This window comes from Lissotriton helveticus, chromosome 1_1 (assembly GCF_964261635.1).
Source record: "Lissotriton helveticus chromosome 1_1, aLisHel1.1, whole genome shotgun sequence".
NCBI classification, from domain to species: domain Eukaryota; kingdom Metazoa; phylum Chordata; class Amphibia; order Caudata; family Salamandridae; genus Lissotriton; species Lissotriton helveticus.
In genome coordinates, this window is record NC_136057.1 from 1,088,362,881 (window position 1) to 1,088,378,624 (window position 15,744).

Here is a 15,744-nt window from a genome sequence, read left to right on the forward strand (position 1 = left end):
AGCCAAGTTCTGAGCTGGGATGGTGCAGTGAGCTAAAAAACGGTGATGGATCAAGCCCTGATTTTTGGACTGGGTAAGAGTGGTCTGCTTAATTCAGGCACTCTGTTCATCACCACCCCCTTTTCTGAATCATTTTGTCCACCATAAGCGTGGAAGGGTATACTCAGATGTGAGTCCCTTGCTCATTGCACCATCAGGATTCAAGCAAGCCGGGCCGAAGACGCCTGAAATGGCAGAAACCGGTCCCCGGAAGCTTGTTTCCTTCCCAGTACAAGAATTGGCTTGGTAGTTTGGTTTGCCCTGTTCCCATCATGCACTGGGACAGGAACAGACTAATTTGCATATAGCCAAGTTCTGAGCTGGGATGGTGCAGTGAGCTAAAAAACGGTGATGGATCAAGCCCTGATCTTTGGACTGGGTAAGAGTGGTCTGCTTAATTCAGGCACTCTGTTCATCACCACCCCCTTTTCTGAATCATTTTGTCCACCATAAGCGTGGAAGGGTATACTCAGATGTGAGTCCCTTGCTCATTGCACCATCAGGATTCAAGCAAGCCGGGCCGAAGACGCCTGAAATGGCAGAAACCGGTCCCCGGAAGCTTGTTTCCTTCCCAGTACAAGAATTGGCTTGGTAGTTTGGTTTGCCCTGTTCCCATCATGCACTGGGACAGGAACAGACTAATTTGCATATAGCCAAGTTCTGAGCTGGGATGGTGCAGTGAGCTAAAAAACGGTGATGGATCAAGCCCTGATCTTTGGACTGGGTAAGAGTGGTCTGCTTAATTCAGGCACTCTGTTCATCACCACCCCCTTTTCTGAATCATTTTGTCCACCATAAGCGTGGAAGGGTATACTCAGATGTGAGTCCCTTGCTCATTGCACCATCAGGATTCAAGCAAGCCGGGCCGAAGACGCCTGAAATGGCAGAAACCGGTCCCCGGAAGCTTGTTTCCTTCCCAGTACAAGAATTGGCTTGGTAGTTTGGTTTGCCCTGTTCCCATCATGCACTGGGACAGGAACAGACTAATTTGCATATAGCCAAGTTCTGAGCTGGGATGGTGCAGTGAGCTAAAAAACGGTGATGGATCAAGCCCTGATCTTTGGACTGGGTAAGAGTGGTCTGCTTAATTCAGGCACTCTGTTCATCACCACCCCCTTTTCTGAATCATTTTGTCCACCATAAGCGTGGAAGGGTATACTCAGATGTGAGTCCCTTGCTCATTGCACCATCAGGATTCAAGCAAGCCGGGCCGAAGACGCCTGAAATGGCAGAAACCGGTCCCCGGAAGCTTGTTTCCTTCCCAGTACAAGAATTGGCTTGGTAGTTTGGTTTGCCCTGTTCCCATCATGCACTGGGACAGGAACAGACTAATTTGCATATAGCCAAGTTCTGAGCTGGGATGGTGCAGTGAGCTAAAAAAACGGTGATGGATCAAGCCCTGATCTTTGGACTGGGTAAGAGTGGTCTGCTTAATTCAGGCACTCTGTTCATCACCACCCCCTTTTCTGAATCATTTTGTCCACCATAAGCGTGGAAGGGTATACTCAGATGTGAGTCCCTTGCTCATTGCACCATCAGGATTCAAGCAAGCCGGGCCGAAGACGCCTGAAATGGCAGAAACCGGTCCCCGGAAGCTTGTTTCCTTCCCAGTACAAGAATTGGCTTGGTAGTTTGGTTTGCCCTGTTCCCATCATGCACTGGGACAGGAACAGACTAATTTGCATATAGCCAAGTTCTGAGCTGGGATGGTGCAGTGAGCTAAAAAACGGTGATGGATCAAGCCCTGATCTTTGGACTGGGTAAGAGTGGTCTGCTTAATTCAGGCACTCTGTTCATCACCACCCCCTTTTCTGAATCATTTTGTCCACCATAAGCGTGGAAGGGTATACTCAGATGTGAGTCCCTTGCTCATTGCACCATCAGGATTCAAGCAAGCCGGGCCGAAGATGCCTGAAATGGCAGAAACCGGTCCCCGGAAGCTTGTTTCCTTCCCAGTACAAGAATTGGCTTGGTAGTTTGGTTTGCCCTGTTCCCATCATGCACTGGGACAGGAACAGACTAATTTGCATATAGCCAAGTTCTGAGCTGGGATGGTGCAGTGAGCTAAAAAACGGTGATGGATCAAGCCCTGATCTTTGGACTGGGTAAGAGTGGTCTGCTTAATTCAGGCACTCTGTTCATCACCACCCCCTTTTCTGAATCATTTTGTCCACCATAAGCGTGGAAGGGTATACTCAGATGTGAGTCCCTTGCTCATTGCACCATCAGGATTCAAGCAAGCCGGGCCGAAGACGCCTGAAATGGCAGAAACCGGTCCCCGGAAGCTTGTTTCCTTCCCAGTACAAGAATTGGCTTGGTAGTTTGGTTTGCCCTGTTCCCATCATGCACTGGGACAGGAACAGACTAATTTGCATATAGCCAAGTTCTGAGCTGGGATGGTGCAGTGAGCTAAAAAACGGTGATGGATCAAGCCCTGATCTTTGGACTGGGTAAGAGTGGTCTGCTTAATTCAGGCACTCTGTTCATCACCACCCCCTTTTCTGAATCATTTTGTCCACCATAAGCGTGGAAGGGTATACTCAGATGTGAGTCCCTTGCTCATTGCACCATCAGGATTCAAGCAAGCCGGGCCGAAGACGCCTGAAATGGCAGAAACCGGTCCCCGGAAGCTTGTTTCCTTCCCAGTACAAGAATTGGCTTGGTAGTTTGGTTTGCCCTGTTCCCATCATGCACTGGGACAGGAACAGACTAATTTGCATATAGCCAAGTTCTGAGCTGGGATGGTGCAGTGAGCTAAAAAACGGTGATGGATCAAGCCCTGATCTTTGGACTGGGTAAGAGTGGTCTGCTTAATTCAGGCACTCTGTTCATCACCACCCCCTTTTCTGAATCATTTTGTCCACCATAAGCGTGGAAGGGTATACTCAGATGTGAGTCCCTTGCTCATTGCACCATCAGGATTCAAGCAAGCCGGGCCGAAGACGCCTGAAATGTCAGAAACCGGTCCCCGGAAGCTTGTTTCCTTCCCAGTACAAGAATTGGCTTGGTAGTTTGGTTTGCCCTGTTCCCATCATGCACTGGGACAGGAACAGACTAATTTGCATATAGCCAAGTTCTGAGCTGGGATGGTGCAGTGAGCTAAAAAACGGTGATGGATCAAGCCCTGATCTTTGGACTGGGTAAGAGTGGTCTGCTTAATTCAGGCACTCTGTTCATCACCACCCCCTTTTCTGAATCATTTTGTCCACCATAAGCGTGGAAGGGTATACTCAGATGTGAGTCCCTTGCTCATTGCACCATCAGGATTCAAGCAAGCCGGGCCGAAGACGCCTGAAATGGCAGAAACCGGTCCCCGGAAGCTTGTTTCCTTCCCAGTACAAGAATTGGCTTGGTAGTTTGGTTTGCCCTGTTCCCATCATGCACTGGGACAGGAACAGACTAATTTGCATATAGCCAAGTTCTGAGCTGGGATGGTGCAGTGAGCTAAAAAACGGTGATGGATCAAGCCCTGATCTTTGGACTGGGTAAGAGTGGTCTGCTTAATTCAGGCACTCTGTTCATCACCACCCCCTTTTCTGAATCATTTTGTCCACCATAAGCGTGGAAGGGTATACTCAGATGTGAGTCCCTTGCTCATTGCACCATCAGGATTCAAGCAAGCCGGGCCGAAGACGCCTGAAATGTCAGAAACCGGTCCCCGGAAGCTTGTTTCCTTCCCAGTACAAGAATTGGCTTGGTAGTTTGGTTTGCCCTGTTCCCATCATGCACTGGGACAGGAACAGACTAATTTGCATATAGCCAAGTTCTGAGCTGGGATGGTGCAGTGAGCTAAAAAACGGTGATGGATCAAGCCCTGATCTTTGGACTGGGTAAGAGTGGTCTGCTTAATTCAGGCACTCTGTTCATCACCACCCCCTTTTCTGAATCATTTTGTCCACCATAAGCGTGGAAGGGTATACTCAGATGTGAGTCCCTTGCTCATTGCACCATCAGGATTCAAGCAAGCCGGGCCGAAGACGCCTGAAATGGCAGAAACCGGTCCCCGGAAGCTTGTTTCCTTCCCAGTACAAGAATTGGCTTGGTAGTTTGGTTTGCCCTGTTCCCATCATGCACTGGGACAGGAACAGACTAATTTGCATATAGCCAAGTTCTGAGCTGGGATGGTGCAGTGAGCTAAAAAACGGTGATGGATCAAGCCCTGATCTTTGGACTGGGTAAGAGTGGTCTGCTTAATTCAGGCACTCTGTTCATCACCACCCCCTTTTCTGAATCATTTTGTCCACCATAAGCGTGGAAGGGTATACTCAGATGTGAGTCCCTTGCTCATTGCACCATCAGGATTCAAGCAAGCCGGGCCGAAGACGCCTGAAATGGCAGAAACCGGTCCCCGGAAGCTTGTTTCCTTCCCAGTACAAGAATTGGCTTGGTAGTTTGGTTTGCCCTGTTCCCATCATGCACTGGGACAGGAACAGACTAATTTGCATATAGCCAAGTTCTGAGCTGGGATGGTGCAGTGAGCTAAAAAACGGTGATGGATCAAGCCCTGATCTTTGGACTGGGTAAGAGTGGTCTGCTTAATTCAGGCACTCTGTTCATCACCACCCCCTTTTCTGTTACATTTCTCTTTGCATCAGGTCTCGCCTTATCCGAAATTGCCTGTCGAAGAACAAAGTTGCCCAAAAAAATCAATACAGCCCTGGGCTTATCTCCCTCTTTTGCGTTTCTTCTTAAGTTAAAGGGGAAGCGATGAACTCTTTGTAGCTCTGTTGACCAATCCCAGTTGGATAGCTCTGGGAAGGCTTGCTGAAATAACTTAATCATGTAGCCTCTTATGTCATTACCTTCGGCCCCCTCCGGAACACCCAGAACCCTCAAATTGTTTCTTCTTAGCCTGTTTTCCATCGCTTCCAGCTTCCACTGTATATCCGATAACTGAACACATTGAGCATCCACTTTAGAAACAGCCCCCGCAGCCTCGGTTTCAGCTACCACTACGCACTCCTCTAGGTTAGTCACTCTATCTCCAGTAGTGGCAATGGCTTTAGAGAGTTTACGTACCACTCCCTGCATCTTCCTCATCGCCGCTTGTGATTTCCTGCTATCCTGCCGCGTCTCCTCTCTATGTGCCAGTATTTCTTGATGAATAGTTTCTAACAGAGACAACTGTGTCTGTTCTAGTAAATGACTACTAGAGGCTGAGTGGAGGAGTGATCCCAGACTAACTCTTTTTGTTCTAACTCATGCCCCCTAGCAGTCTGTTTAACTTTCAAGGCCGTCGCTGGCAAGTCATTCTCGAGGTCAGTATCCGTCTCTTCACATGAGCTCTGCTCTTCACCTTCTTCTGACCACTCTCCTCCTGAGACCGAGAAGAAAGCCTCACTAAACTCGCTCTCCTTATCACCGGTGCCCCCAGCCCCTTCAGCCTGATCTTCAGAATCAGACTCTGGAAGCTCTGACAACGTTGCTACCTTACTGGGGATTTCTTCCATTCCGGCCAGTTTAACCCCCAGTTCGCATAGTACTGGCACATTTTCGATGCTACTAGGCAATGGCTCTTTTAGGCCACAAACTTCAGCGGGATCTTGCATAGGAAGGGATATGGCTGGGCTCTCTGATGTTACAATTTCAGCCACAAGTGTATTTTGTATACTTTCGTCAGGAGCCCTCTGTCCCTTCTCCTTACCAGCCTTTACTAGTAGATCCAAAACTGTAGCTCTGGCTGCACGGGTTTTAGGAGCACACTGCTGTTTCTTGCTTTGCTGTTCCGTACTCTCAGCCACCTCCTCGTCTTTCTGAGCTATTTATCTTATATTGCCGGATTTTAGGCTGGAGTTCTGCTTTGGAGCCATTATCCTTTCGTGTTGCCTTTGCTGCCTCAGCCGAATGGAAACTGCCCCGCTGGATCCACACTCGAGGCAACAGGTATCTCGCTCTCTCCCCCACCTCTGCCTGGGCCGAGCTGTGCTTCGCCGCCGCTGAAAACGCTGACTCCGCCCACCTCTCGTCTCAAGGCAGCCGAGGATGACGGCTTCAAGCGCCCGTAGTGCAGCCCACAGACGCCGTCTCGGGGACCCGCTGAAACCGAACCGAACTAGGATCTGCCGCATGAATCTTCTCCTAACTCCATCGCTGTTTAGTTTCGGGATCCCAGGTTAGTATATGTGCTAGGCATTCGGGAATTCAGCATATTTGGCTGGTTATCTGGAGTCCTCGCCGCAAGCTCTCTGCACCGGCCGCTCAAGCGGCCGCCATCTTGCTCACGGTAGCACATCCCTGTTCTGACTCCTGCACTAAAACGGTTCTTAGTGCAAACACAGGCACACTTAAGCCATGGTGCAAGGGTGCCTGCGTTCCAGAGATGATTGCTTATGTGCAGTAAGGGACACCTTCCGGCACATAAGCAATCTTAAATGGCATTTTGCTCCTTCTATGTGTGCTGCAGAATGCAACACAAACAGAAAGCGCAAAAAAAACAAGGGGAAATAAAAATATTTCTCCTCGTTGCACCACTCTAATGCCTCCTTTTGAATGGTGTTAGTTTTTGCCACTGCCACAGATTTACACATCCTTGTAAATCTGGGACAGTGCCAAAAAGCAATGGATATTGCATGGGCACGCCCACAGCAACATCCAGTGCACGCCCCTTTGACGCATAAGACTGCATCAATGGGTACAATATTTACAGGGGCAGATTTATGAAGGGCTTGCGCCGCCGGTGCGTCACTTTTAACATGGGAAAAAGTGACGCACCGGCGGCGCAAGGCCTTCATAAATCTGCCCCACAATGTTTTGAGACACGCAAATTGGCTTAGCGCAGCATTGTAAATATGGAGCTGGGCATTGCGCCACCGGAGCGTCGTAAAAAGTGACGTTCCAGTGGCACAATGCCCTTGTAAATATTCCCCTTCTTTCGATTCCGTCTCTGCTCAACATCCAATGATGTTGAGTAAATAAATTAATCTCCCCATGACTCAAAAAGATTAATTTTACTAGTGTTATGTAATCTGGTGCTCCTGAAAAACCGGCCAATGCCCTCGGGTCGATATTGCGCTATATAAAACTGCAAAATAAAGTTCCAGATTTTTGTGTTCATACCGTCCTGTTGCCCCATACTGTGCAGAACGTTACGTAAATACATTAAATGCTTTCACTGGGCTCTTGAAGTTCAAATGGTTTTGAAAATAATTATCATGGTATTATTTTGTATCTGTCGTGTTGAACTGAACACCTGCGTTTTGTAGAATAGTGTGCCCGAGGATTATTACCCAAGACGTAGCTTGCTCAGTGTACTTTGGGATACGAAACACTGACTTACACATATACATATGAGCCACTGGGTGGCAACAATGCACTGCAACATAAAATACATTTCACGCCTACCTATTTCTCTAGACCTGGAAAGCCACTTTTTAGCTATATAATGCTAGCCCATAATTATTTTCTGAAAGTTAATATTGCAGAAATCAAAGCAGTACAGTATGATTAAAGAGTCATTGAGCAACTTATTAACATATTTTCTTCAGAAGCGAATGACTAATTGTTTAACCTCAGCTACCCATTCCTTTTACATTTTCAAATAATTAACTTTTATTTATTCCGTGTAGCCATATTGCGTGCACGTACGTCGATGTAATTGTTTTAATAGTTTGTCAGTACTCTCAAGGTTCTAACTTCCATGTCTGGCACGTCACCGATTTTAGGGGCATATTTTCAAGTAAGGGCGTTACATTATCGCCGCTTTTATCGTCAGGAAACTACAGATAAAGCGGCGATAATGGGCTTGATAATATGCTCTATGAATTCCAATCGAAGCCCATGTTAGATGTCTTCACATCTAACATGGGCTTCGATTGGAATTCATAGAGCATATTATCAAGCCCATTATCGCCGCTTTATCAGCAGTTTCCTGCCGATAAAAGCGGCGATAATGTAACGCCCTTACTTGATAATATGCCCCTTAGTTCCGTCTGAACTTTACCTGTGTTGTAGTACCATTGCTGGGACTTGGTACCATAAACTTCGTCGGAGTACAGTCAGCCAGAAATCTGCAAGGTCCCCTCCAGACAGTTTGTCAGAGATGGATTGGACCATGCAGAACAAAAGGGAAAAAAATGAAGAGCCGGATTTATAGTTTGGAGGATGGATTAATGGCCATCAGGCAGATGGAATACTTTGCTCACCGTCCATCAGAGTGAGATATGTCCTCGCCCTGAGAACATTTTACTACATTAGCAGAGACTGCAGCCACAGTTCCCTCAAAAATAACCCCCCATTTTTCCAAAGTTTTACATTTTTCAAAAACAAACTCCCAAATTAGGATTTTGTTTTGGGAAAATGCAAAACTAATGACCAGCACAACACTGCAGTTTTATCCCATGGTGGGACATCATATTTCAAATGTTTAATTTTAAAATCCCTCACTGCAGGTTTTATTTGGAGGAAAATGACAGCAAAAAAGAAAGTCATCTGACCTCACAGAGCGAGGGTAGGATCACAGCTAGTTGCCGTCCACCCAGCCCTTCAGAGCAACAACATGCTCTGTAACTTCCCCTGTCAGGCCGTAGACCTCTCTACTGAAGGTCTTCCTCTGCCGCCCTGTATAGGTCTACTAGGGTGCCACTCTATGTTGTCTGGTCACCACCCAACAATTTTGGAGCCAGACTTCTAGTAGTGCACCACGCTTTTTACATAGGTCCTGAAGAAGTGCCACACTACTCGTTAGGAGCAACAAAGGCACGAAACATGTTGACCCATCTCACAGCGATAGCTCTCTAGGAACATTGCATCCGCATAGGGCATCCACATACTTTTAACCAAGCTGGAGCTACTTTACACATTAAACTTTTTTGACTAGGACTGCTCCAGACTTATTTCAATAATCACCACCCGTGCACTACCCTTGCCCTCTCACCCGTACGCATCCCACGCTTCTTCTAAAAGATCTCCCCCAAAGAGCCCCGTTTATGGTGAGCTCGTTGGGCATTGCAGCACTGGCCCGACAAGGAGCAAAGCCCAATGATGAAGCATGACATCCTTCGGGTGTGTGAGGGCATCACGCAGAAAGACATGTCTTCCCCTTTCCCTTAGGAACTGCATAACTAGGAGCCCTGTATGCAGGACCTATTTAAATAACGTCTCCCGGTCCCAAAACCCCTCTTTTTGACCCCTCCATTTTCTGACAGTTTGTCAGAGATGGATTGGGCCATGCGGAACAAAAGAAAAAAAAATCAAGGGGCGGATTTAGAGTTTGGAGGATGGATTAATGACCATCAGGCAGATGGAATACTTTACTCGCAGTCCATCAGAGTGAGATATGTCCTCGCCCTGAGAACATTTTACTACATTGGCAGGAACTGCAGCCACAGTTCCCTCAAAAATAAGCCCCAATTTTTCCAAAGTTTTACATTTTTCAAAAACAAACTTCCAAATCAGGATTTAAAATATGAAATGTGTCTAGCATTTAGAAGTACGAAAAAAGGTAAACAGTCAAAAAAAGAACATAATAAAAATACTACTCCAATTTATAAAAAATGGTGAATATTTTAATGCACTAAGAAAAATTCAAGAAGTGGAACCACATATAGTAATTTTTAACACTTTGAACTAAAATAGCACCAAAAAGCGCAAACACCAACTGCAGACAAGGGTCTGCCTTTGTTGGATGTGTGTGGGTGGTGTGGTTGTTGTTTAACTTGCAAACCTTCTTTAGCCCTGTGGATTTTTGTTTTTGCATTGTTGCATTAAAGCTGTGTTGTTCAGCATGCCTCCTTCGTCTGGCCATATAGGCCTGCTTGAATTCATTGTTTTACAGGCCTCCTGCTTGTTGGTGTGTGAGTGACCATGTGGCTGCTGGCCATTTTGTAAAATTTCTGTGTTTGTAGTTAGTGTGCTGCTTTTGCCATAGGCCTGCATGTCTTTCCTTTGTTCCTCTTGGCTTACTGCTTCCAACCTCATTGCCAGCTGCAGCATCCTAAATGATGCTAAGTCCCACGCGATGCACAATCACATCCACAAATCACAATGCCAAATAAGTTCCGTTACATTTGTATTTTTGTTTTTGTTCTTCTTTCCTATCCTTCCTGAGTGTACACAGTGCGCCAGGATGAAATCCCTTGTTGTCAAAGTCTCACAAATGGCTACACTGTTGTTATGTTTTTCAATAACTAAACTAAGTTAATACAATTTATCAATATTAAATAACACTAACAAATGTGACCACACACTAAGTTATATATTATATTTGTTTGATTGTACAGTAGTCAATTGAACCACAACAACAAATGCCTTGCCACGTTTCACTGATGTTCTTCTTTCTTCTTTGCATTTAGGTGCACAAAAGAGGAGGAAGCTTATTCACCCATTGTACTCCAAGACAGAAGTCCTGCTGCGCATGACGTCATGTGACGTGTGACCACAGATATGTCTTCTACTTGTGCCACTGCGTGCTGGTGACATCTGAAAAAGATGGCCCCAAAGAAAGGTACCAGGTCCTCCAGTACCAAGAAAGTTATCAGTGCGAAGAAGAAGGAAGTGCCACTTAGCACTCCTGGTGTGGTGTCCAAGATCTTTTTTTGGGACACCAAAAATTGCACTTGCAGCCCGGGGTCTGGGGATCATGCTGGGAGCAGCACCCCCTCATCAATGGGCCCACCGCACCAACCTAGGCCCAAGCCCATGTCTGTCGCAGAGGCAGCCAGCCTCATCACAACAACGGCAACAAGCAGCGATGTTGAAATTGACTTATCGCTATCGCAAAGTAGTACCCAGTCAACACAGGAAACTCAGATAAGTGGACAACAACAGCCACAACCACCGCCCACAATAGTAGTTGTTCCTTGCGAAGTAGGGGCAGCTCAGGAACTGAAGAGCAAGACACTCTTTCAGAGATCCATTGTCTTCTAGATCCCCAGCAAAGAAAAGGGAGTTAGTCCAATGAGTTCTTCTGCAAACCCCCCTTCAGATGATCTGGATGCCACTTGGAAGCCATCACCTCAGTCTGAGAATGAGAGATGCCACGAGACAAGGCTAGGGAAAAGGAAGGTTCCAGAAAGCCTTAGAGTTATGGAGATAGATGTAGAAGAGGAGGATGATGACGAGACAGTCATCATGAACATAACTTCCATCCCAGTGAAGATGGAGACCGACATTACCCCATCCCAAATTGCTGTGAGGTATGTGGCACGGATACCACTAACACAGGTAACACCAACACCACCTCCAGCTTCCATATTTTAATGTTCAAAGGCCCGGCAGCGACCTACATTCCCACACAACCTCCACCTCAGTAGAAGTAGGTAGTAGTGGTAGTGTTGCACAGCCACAAAGTCAAATTCCACGCCCACCCTCCAGTTCCGGCATTGTAAGTGGCACCTCCAGCAGCACCAGAAAGTTAACCTCCCCAGTTTGGGACTTCTTTTCGGTTAGCAGTAAGGAGGTGAACATTGCTATATGCTCAACTTGTGGACAAGGTGTTAGTCGGGATAGGCTTGGTACAAACTGTGGTACCGGAGGCCAAACAACCCATTTAAAAAACCACCACTTGATCCAGTGAGAGTCGCACCTTAGTGGCCAAAAGACTGCACCCAATGCTGTTGGTGGGGATGAAGAAGTAGAAGAAGATACAATCACGGTGAAAGGTGAACAAGAGGGAGAAATTTTCTCTGGCATGCAAAGTAGTCCTGTCCCCAGCAGTGCAGGGGTACCGCCCACATCCTCATCAGCCTCAACAAGATCTCAGTGGCACAAGAGCAAGAGTCAGGCTGAGACACCAAGGCAACAGAGGACCGCAATGAAAAAAAGTGTTGGGTTGAGCCAGACAACATCTGGGTTGAAGAATTCCCCTGCATCAGTGGCACCAGAAAGGGAAAAAAAATCCAGCCTACCATTCTCAGCAAGTTTAGGCCGGAGGGGCAGTACGAATGAAACCACCCAACAGCACGTTTGTACAATTTTGAATCTGGCACAAATGTTAGCGCTGGACCTTCTCCCTTTTTCTGTTGTGGAAGGGGTAGGTTTTCTGGAATTTGTGACAGCCATCTGCCCACAATGGAAAGTTTCCAGCCGGACTTATTGTACCAAAGTTGCTATTCCAGCACTACATCACGATATGCTGGAATTGCTTGGACAAGCTTTGCGGCAGAGTGCTGTTCACAGTATCCACATGACAACAGACATGTGGACCAGTCACCAAGCCAATGAGTAAATGTGCATCACTGCACACTGGAGCTCTTTTCTGGGGGTTAGAGAAAAGATATCTGAAGGTGTTGACAGTGCTGAGATTTTAATGCCACTCGGAAACATGCAACTCAAATTATTACATGCTTGATCATCTGTTTGAGCAGTACAGACCAATCAATGAATATGCAAAGACTAGGGGATGCTACTGTGAAAGACATGACCGTTGAAATGGACCAATGGGGCCTAGTTAAATGCCTGACAGAGAAGCTACTTCCTTTCCAGCTCTTCACATGTGAAGTCAGCAAGGAGGACTGTACTAAGGGCCAAGCTATCCCATTGTTGCATATGCTAGAGCAACAGCTGAAGGGGTGTCTGCAACGGACGCAGGTGTGAAGGAAAAAAGAAGCATATGAGTTGGTGAAGACTTAGCCCTTCGCTGAGCTGAAAATACAAGAGTGCAAACTAAGATTGTGTCAGCCAAACATTACATTTCTGCCACAATTCTGGATCCACAGTACAAAGCAGTACTGAACAGTAAGACATTAATTTCCTATTTTAGAAGTGGATGTTGCCAAGCACAAAACTTGGGTAGCTGAGGCAGCCAGTGACTTTAAAAAAGAACAACTGGGAATTAGAGGCACGCTACTCAAGCCCACAACAAGTACTGCTAGGTAGCTGGTGTCAAGTGCAACTTCAGAGCCTGAGGGCAGTGTGTTTGGCTCACAGCAGTCTAAAGAACCATCAACAACTGCAAGATAAGGATCATCAGCCCAGTAAAATCAGCACAGGAGTGGTTTCTACAGCAAGGGTTTTGTTAGGGCCAATGCTGATGCAAAGGCAAAAGAGGCAGAGCAAAGCGGAGTACCCCTGAGCATTGAGCAGACGGTCTAGGCCTATCTGGATGACCCAACAGAGATCTACATTGATCAAAACCCATTGCTGTATTTGTATGGTAAAAGACACTAATGGCCAGTGCTCAATAGGCTGGCGATAAACTATCTGGCTTGCCCTGTCGCAAGTGTCTCTTCTAAGCGTGTTTTCAGTGCTGCTGATGCCATTGTAACAGTGAAAAGGACCAGTCTATCACCCAAAAACATGGAGAGGTCAACCATGATCAAAATGAATCAGCACTTTATACCACCGGATTGCACAATACCTGAAGCACAGCTGGAAGATGACGGAAGCGACTTAGGTGACAGAAGTAGATGATGGCCTACTTCTGATTGACCCACCAGAGTTTGAGGACGAGCTCTACTTCCCTGACAACTAGGCTTTCAACTTGTTACTTTCTCTCTTCCTTATTTACTTTATTTATTTCTGTGTGTCTCTGTCTTTCTGGTTTGAATCACATTCACAACAAATCCACCACCACCGTTTTATCTTTATTGCCATATTGGAGTAGCAGCTGTGTGCATTTATTAAAGAAGTCCACTCCTCCAAGTCCTGCTCCATCCTGACTCGCCCCTAAATCCATTTCCCTCAAACCAGACATTGGATGGAGAATAGTACAAGAAATGTTGCCTCGTCGAGTCCCACCAAAAGTAGTGTAACATGACTATAGCAATCCTGCTTTCTGAGCCGAGAGGGACTGCCCCTTAACATAAGATGAGAACAGCAAAGGGATGATGGCATGCATTGGATGCTGAGTGATTGGTGTTTGTGTTGTTGTTGTTGTGCATGAAGTGTACTACTATTTAATCTACACACTAAAAGTGACTCAAGTCAATGTTCTCCTTCTGGTTGTTTAATAACAAAATTGTACTTCTACTACAGGCCGATCCATTGGATTTTTGAATATGGAATCTGGACTCACTCAGTACACTACACCATGATGATAATGACCAGTACTCTTTGTAGTCAGTCAATAGGATCGGAGATAATTGAAGGAATAACTCAGGGCATTTCATGAAGTGGCATACAACTAAGATATACAAGTCAACAACAACCACGGCAGACCTACATGTCTGTGTAGTGGAGTCAAGTGTAGTGGTTAACATGACTGACCGTGGAGCATTGATTTAGTTAGTTACCTAATTTGGAAAATGCTATGTTGCTGTATATGTGTGCTCTGTCGGATCAAAATCTAAGCTAACTGGAGGTTGGGTGGGCACTGTGGGCCTGCTCTGTCCTGTTGCTGTTGTAGGTTAATGCTGGAAACAGAGTAGAAATGATTTAGCCATGCTGCCTCTGAAAGTGTTTGCACTCCTCCATAATGTGTGCATTTTTTCTCCTTGATTTTACAATATCCCTTTTCTTTTTTTACAGGCCAGCCTTTACCCTGAGCTAAACAGGGAAAAACAACTCACACTCACCTGCCAATCCGCATCCGCGAGGCAGGCAGAGGCACCCAAGATTGACGGAGGCAGCGTCCTTGGAAGGGAGGACCAAGAGGAATGCCGAGATGCACCTCCCCACTTTGACCAAGATAATACAGTAACTTTAGTATCAGTCATCATCTTTTAAATAATGGGATTCATTTTTTCTCTTCAATCATTATGACTGTGTGTTGTTGTTATTATGTTTGCTCTTCGCTTATACCTGATCTGTACAGCTACTTTATAATTTTCTTTACTAGCTTTAAAAGGAAGCTTTAAATGGAAGCCCGGGTCAAAATGTATGTAATTTGGGTCTCTCTGATGGCAGACAGGCAAGGCAAATTGCATAATAATAATTAATAATATACTGCTGCCCTGTACTATCTACTAGTCTAGTTAGTAAGTACTTCTTATCATTATTCATTAACCATTAAGTCATCATCAGGCATGCGTTTCCTTTTTATGAATATGATGGTCGTCTGCCAAGATTGTGTGTGTTATGTTGTCCATGTGTAGTCTTTGTCTTTGTCAAACCTTTCCCTCAAATACCCCTTCCCAACCATCCATCAAACCCTAACCCTATTCCCCCTAGGCTATGTGATCTATATTGTGGTGTGACTAAATTAAATTTACACCAATAATTGATTGCACGCTTGCTGGGGCGGATTTGGTAAAATCAACATTAATTCAATTTCAACAAGGCATGGTGAGGATCTTCTGCTTGCCCACCCATGCTCAGTATTTGCAAGTTAATTTTTTTCTCCAAAGGAATATAATCCATCATAAATTATAATTAATTGCCGGCATCGATTGGAATCATCATCCTTACACAGCACTAAAGGTTACGTTTGTCTACTTCATATGTCTGTCGAGTGACTCGAGTCAACTACAGTTTGTATCTGTTACTTGTTGTTCTAGGCTATCTCTGCCACCGTTATGTTTTATTTTACTTTAGCATTGCTAATCATTATTATGGTTTCTTGTTTGGCAGTCTTCTTTGGCCTGTACAGTACTTCGTTCTACCACTCCTTCCAGAGTCTCCCTCAGGTGAATGACTATTTCATTTTCTTTTTTTTGAAAATGCTACTGCCAGTGTCTACTACTACCACCACCACCATGGCATCTTGGTAAACCAAACCATCATCACCATGCAGTCATCGATGTGCCTAGGTTTAAACATCATTCACAGGTAAGAGAAGAAGTTTGGGGGAGGGATAATTAATAATGGAAATTAATTCATTAATTCACACAC